The sequence below is a fragment of the Cupressus sempervirens genome, chromosome 1, assembly GCF_028749045.1.
Source record: "Cupressus sempervirens isolate cs-2001-9-10 chromosome 1, ASM2874904v1, whole genome shotgun sequence".
Taxonomy (NCBI): domain Eukaryota; kingdom Viridiplantae; phylum Streptophyta; class Pinopsida; order Cupressales; family Cupressaceae; genus Cupressus; species Cupressus sempervirens.
In genome coordinates, this window is record NC_143118.1 from 241,355,472 (window position 1) to 241,362,430 (window position 6,959).

The window sequence follows — 6,959 nt, forward strand, 5'->3', positions numbered from 1 at the left end:
TAATATGCATAAGGACTCGTGTTAGGACCACTTATTACCCATATTGTATCATAAGGGATCATAGGAGTCTTCAGACTCATTTATGGATCCTATGACCCCTTAGGACCCTTTATTATACATTAAAACCCATGAGGACCCACCATGTATCAAAAGGGGTTCTAATGGATCATGGGACCATTTAGGACCCTACATAACTCCTTATAATGCATTAGACCCCTTAGGACTCAATATTGTACCCGAAGATCCCTTAGTATGCAAAGTAGGGCCCGTTATGACTATTATGTGTCATAAAGGATCCTTAGCAAATGTACTCCTTTGAGGCTCACTAACTAGTCCTACAACCCCTTACAATGCATTAAGACCTCTTATGACCCTTTGTGTATGATAAGGGGTCCTAAGTGAATGTAGGACCCATTAATGGGTTATAGGACAATTTAGCACCCCTTATGACCCAGTACGTATCATAAGGAGTTCTAAGGGGTCATAAGAGTCATTAATGATCCCTTAACGACTTGTAAGAGGACAATTTAGCACCCCTTATGATGTTTAGCACTCTTTATAAACTATTAAAATGCCCTGAGACCATTTACAACCTCTTGTAACTCATTAATGGGTCTTATGGCCCTTGAGAACCCCTTAGTATCCCTTAATACCCATTGGGAACCCTTAGTACCCATCACAACCCCTTAGAACACATTAACCATTGTAGGACACATTAATAGGTTCTAAAGAGTTATAAACTATGATCTTAATGTATCATAAGGGGACATAGTAGGTCTTAAGTAGTCCTAGGAGACTTGAAGACTCATTAAGACACATTACGACATATTAAGACCCATTAGGAAACATTAGTACATGTTAGGATGGATTCGGACCCTTTAGAATGCATTAATCGTCATATACATAGTAATGGGCCCTAATATATCATTGAGGGGTCATAATGAATTTTAAGTTGTATTGGGACCCCTTAAGACCTTTATGATACATTAGTGCCATTATTTTTTCCGAAGACCCCTTAGTGTACAAATAGGACCCCTTTAAGACCAATAATGTATTTCAAGGGTCCTTAATGGTCTTACAAATATTAATGGATCCAAAGTGGTTTGAATATATGATAAGGGGTTATAATGGGTCCTAAGTGGTCTTAGGACCCATTAGAACCCCTTACAACTCATTATGATACATAATCAATCTTAATGGATTGTATTACATAATAAGTGTTCTTAAGGATACCAATCAAGAACTAATTGGTTATAAGTGGTCATAAGACCCCTTAGTACATATCAAGGCACATTATGATGTAATGTGTGATAAAGGTCCTAAGGGGTCCTAAAACTCATTAGGACCCATCAAGACACATTAAGACCCATTAGGACGCATAAGACCCAATATGATGCATTAAGACATGTTTGAACACATTAGGTCGCGTTAGGATCCATTAAACTCATTAGGGCCCTTATAATTCATAATGGGTCCTAACACACAATAGGTGTTGTAAGGGGTACTAATCGGATCCTAATTAGTATTAAGCGGTCTAGTGACCCATTAGGACCAAATAATATCCATTAGGGCACATTAGAACCTATCACAATAAATTAAGACTCATTAGAACACATTAGGTCCCATTAGAACATTATGTCCCCTTCGGACCGCATAGAATGCATTACCTATTATATGACACCTTTGTGATACATAAATGGGCTAACTTATCATAAGGAGTCATAATGGGTCCTAACTAGTTTTAAGACCCATTAGTACCAATTACTGCCTATTAGGACCCATTAGAACACATTATGACAAACTAAGACCAATTAGAACACATTAGGTCCCATTAGAATATTGTAGGACCCCATATAACACATTACCTACTATACGACACCCTTATGATACATAAGTGGTCCTAGTGTATCATAAGGGATCATAATCAATCCTAAGTGGTCCTAAAACTAATTAGGACCCCTTGCAACCTATTAAGACCCCTATAATATCTAATGGGTCCGAATGTAACCTAATGCATAATAAGTTCCTAAGGAGTCCTAATGGTCCTAAGTGATCTTAGGGCCAGTTAAGACCCATTAGTACAAATTGACACTCGTTACAACAAATTAAGAGTCAATCTCATTATGACAAATTAAAACTCATTAGGACACATTATGTCCCATTACAATACCCTAGGACCTCTTAGGACCTCATAGAACACATTTCCTATTGCATGACATTGTTGTGATATATAAGTGGTCTTAACAGATCAATGATTAGAGCACAATTTGGGATGATGTAGAGGATGTTGGCACAAGTAGAAATGGGAAAATACCAAAATCTAATTAAAGACTTTTCGTAAAGTGCTTTGTTTGAACCTTTTGGCATTGAAGGTAGATCTCTTGGAGATCATTTGAACAAAGCTAATAGTTGTATAAATTTTATAATTTTAGTAATTTTTTAGCCAATAGGCTATTTGTGGGAACTTTGTTCCCGAAAATTAATTTTTTGATGGAAAATTTGCAAGTTGGTTGGGAAAGTTGTCAATTTAGCCAGAAATTTGAAAATCCTTCCCATTAATTATTTACCGGTCAGTTTTTATCTTCCTACACTTTTAACTCTTGTTTTGATATTTATTAGTTGTTATCTCCACTTTTAACTATTGGTTTTCTTTATCTATTTATTAGTTGTGATCTCCACATTAGCTCATGTTGTGATCTATTCATTTAACTTTTGATTTTTTAAATTGATTTAGATTTTAGTTTTTAAATTATTTTAATTAAATTTTTTTATTAGTTGAATTTTTTCTTTAAATATTATTTTTTAGTTTCTATAATTTATTCAATCAATAGAATATTTGTTTTTGATTAGGTAAAACGGGTTTTGAAGGGTGCTTGAAACCCTGTTCAAGACTAAAGATTTTCAATGAGCGCATAGACCAAAGGTACAACAAACAAACGCAGAACTGGTCACCCCCCTAACTAAGGGTAACCAAGGTGACAAAAAAGCCTATCACCAACCATAAGAAAAGATCCAGCAAGGAGGTAGGGCCAAATACATCACAATTTGCCCTTTGAATTAGAGCCTCCCCTACATGATTGAAGATTCATTTCTAAAGGAGTAGATGGCCTAGTTTTCTTTCTTTGTATCGCAGTCCAACCATCCTCCACCTTGGCTACCTCAGTAGTCCAATCCCCTAAAGAAACAAAACGCCCAGGGGGATCCAAAAAAAAAAAAAACTCCCTAGAAGAGCCCGAAGCCAACTAGCTGCCCACTAAACCAGGAGGAAAGTCCAGTACAGGGGCAGGGGTAGGAAGGGGAACAAGGTCCTCGCCCCCAACAGGACTAGGAGGAACATCCAAAACCGAGGCAGGAGAGGGAGTAGGAAGTACAAACTCTGCCTCCACCGAAGAAACATCAACAGAGGAAGCATCTGCATACAAGGGTGGAACAGAGGAGGACTCTAATGCAGCAAGAGAGCCTACCAGGATAGCAAGCGAGGTAGCCACCTAAGAGTTCAGAGAAGAGTCACCATCTCCAACGGAAGGGGCTTTGAGAACAGTGTAGTGATCATCCAAAGCATTCTTCCACCAAGAAGGAGACTTTTTTGGTCTAGATTTTTCAAAAGAGCAACGAGCAGCAAGGTGACCAGTCTTGTGGCACTTCTTACAACGGAAAGGGATTCCTTCATAATCAAGACACTGGACCCAAGATCCAATCGGAGAAGCCAAGCAAATCATCATTGGGAGACCCTTGAAGATGTCAACCTCAACTAAGATCCGAGCATAAGTGGTGCAATACACATTGGAAGAAGCAGAATTCACAAGCAAGAAATCCCCAAGGACCTCCCCCACCGCCTCCAAAATAGAATCCACCCAAAGGTGAAGGGTCAATAGAATATTTGTTAGACATATTTTTTTTTGTATTTCTCTTATTAATTTTTCATAATAGATTTTTTTATAAGTTTTTTAAATGATTGTTTTTTCATATTTGAAAATTTAATTTAAATAAATAATATGTATTAATCTATTTAAAAGATTTTAGTAAATATTATGTTATTTAACTTAAAAATTATTAATAATCTAATTTGTTCACATAATATTATATTTTAAATATCCACTTTTAACTATTGCTTTTCTTTCCTTATTTATTTAAAAAGTAATTACTTGTGATCTCCACATTAGATTATGTTGTGATTTCTCTTTATTAAACTTTTAATTTTTTAAATTGATTTAGGTTTTAGTTTTTAAATTACTTTAAATTATTATTTTTTATTAGTTTAGTTTTTTCTTTAAATATTATTTTTTCAGTTTCTATAATCTATTTAGTCAATAGAATATTTGTTAGAATGTCGTTATTTTTTCATATTATTTTTTTGTATTTCTCTTATTAATTTTTCGTAATAAATTTTTTGATGGTTTTTTTTTAATGATTTTTTTTCATATTTGATAAATTTAATTTAATTGTAGAATTATGAAATTATTGAACACGTTTCTTAAGCAATATTCAAATTTTCTAAATATTGCTAATTTTATATCTATGTTTTAATCTTCAACTTTTTTATTTTTGTATTTTCATATTAAAAAAATTATATTTACATTATTTAATGTTCATTCTACATTTTTCTCTTAAATCTCATATCAAATCGGCACACTTGTTACATGTACAAAAGCATGCGACTGCTAGTTAGAATTTATTTTGTAATTATTTAATGTGGACTTTTCAATTTCATTTGCAAAAGATACTGGTGACCCTTGGGATCGACCACACTATGTATAAACTCCAATTTCAAATTCAATGGATCACTTTTTGGCTTGCAAAAATTTGTTGCAAAATTTTATTATTTTCAATTCAATCACAACACTGCAAGTTTCATACCAATATTGTAGTCTGCAATCTTAATTTAGATCAGTGGTATCAAACTTCATTCACTCAGGTATGCTCTATTATACGCAATCAACTTACCAAAGGTTGGGATTGGGCACAAGAGATCCCTCATGTGATCTTCCTTTGAGATGCACACGATCGCAGAGGACAAAACAACAAAGTAACGGAATGAAAGATTCCTTCAAAACACCAGTGGAATAGGCATTAAATAAGCAATATGAATAAAAGATGGAGCAGTTTTCACAAATGCTTGAAAAAGGAGTCACAGACTAACCCAATGAATCCAACATTTGCCTCGCAAAACCCATTTATAGTGCAGGTAAATTTTGATATCACAATTTTTCAAGGGAAGATGCAAACGTTGTTGATGACCACTTTGTCCGAATTGGAGATGGATTTGTGTTAATAATTTCTCAAATTTTGAAAAAATCACTTTTGCCTTGCTTAAAGTTGGGAATAATGTGAAGTTGTCATGGGAAGCTCATGCGAAATCTAAAGAAGCCCAAGATGGACATGCAGTTTTTGTATTATTTAACTGTAGACTACAAATAACAATTGAATGTGGTGTAACTTCTCTTGATGTGTGTGATATTTTTGTTAGAACGACCATTTATGTATCAATGACATGATTATATGAGTTTCAAACATTAGTGTGACACTCAAATTGGGTAGCCAAAAGTACCAAATACCAAAGATCGCATTGTACATCCTTGGTTAGTGCAAAACAATGTAGAAGACTAACAGCCCAAAATGGTACATTTGTGTTATTAACAATATGTCCCAAGAAACCCAAAAAAACACTCATTCTATTCACATAAGACCTTGAAAATATGATAATGGAAATGCGTTATTCTACTCCCGCAAGACCTTGAAAATATGATAATGAAATGCGTTATGTTGTGTTTGGTGTTTACTTTGATTTGCTTATGATTTTACTGTTTCATGAAAAAATTGATTGCAAAGTGAAAGTAAACAATCTTTTGAATAACTGTAGTTAGATTTTAGGTGGCTAAATGGACTATAGAAAATCCCATTTCTAAGAGAAATATATTAACCATTCTTTTAAATAACTGAAACTATTACGCGGATAGCTAAATCATCTATAGATATATCCAATTCTAAGAGAAACGTGTTTTTTATAAACTTAAATATTTGAATTAGATTCGTTATATCTCTTCAATAAATTTTAAACCGAATCAACTGATCAATTTTACATTGATAAAAAAGAAAGACGCGAAAAAAAAACCATTACGAATACATGACAAGAACCAAAATAATTTGCACATGTTTTTTGTAAACAGTTTCGGCAAAAGCAAAAAACATTAAGTGCATGTTGAACCGGAATGCATTGATTAACGAAGTCACATCACTCAAATGACATTCTATTTCATTAGTTCCCGTCTGAGTAATCAATTATGTCTACGTGGTATCATGTCTAATCCGGCTAACCACTGGCTGTATCATCTCACAATTTTATGCAACGCATAACCTAAATCCATAACGTCTAAATGGGAATAATAAGAATGAAACACATTGAATATTTGCTCCCACAAATGCTATGTAAAATAAACCATATTGGTCTTTGTGTCAATTATGCACCAACAATCACGGGAAGTAAGGAACGCATACCAAAGCAACTCCAATGATAAGTTACACAACATAAACGACAAATTTGAAAAGGACTCTATAGCTTAATGATACTTACTGGTTGTCATTATAATTATCGTGAAATTGTCATAATAATTATCGTGAAAAGATGTAATCTGATACTTCTGATAACAAATATATTTTACAACTAACTCCCATGGTCAAGAAGGGCGTAATAGAAAAATCCTCGTCTATAAATCCTCGTCTATAAAACCAATTCGGCATATTCCATCTTGTGAAGGAGTAAAAATATAATTTTGACCTCGTTCAACATTGTTACTAATTATGAGAAACAAACGTTGACCAGCTACCCAACATTTCGATAAATAAAAACAATGATCCCTCACAATATTTCGTGTTCTTATAAAAAATGAAACTCAACGATGAGAAAATCCAATAATAAGTTGAAAAATACAATGATAACCCTTGAGAAAATCCAATAATAA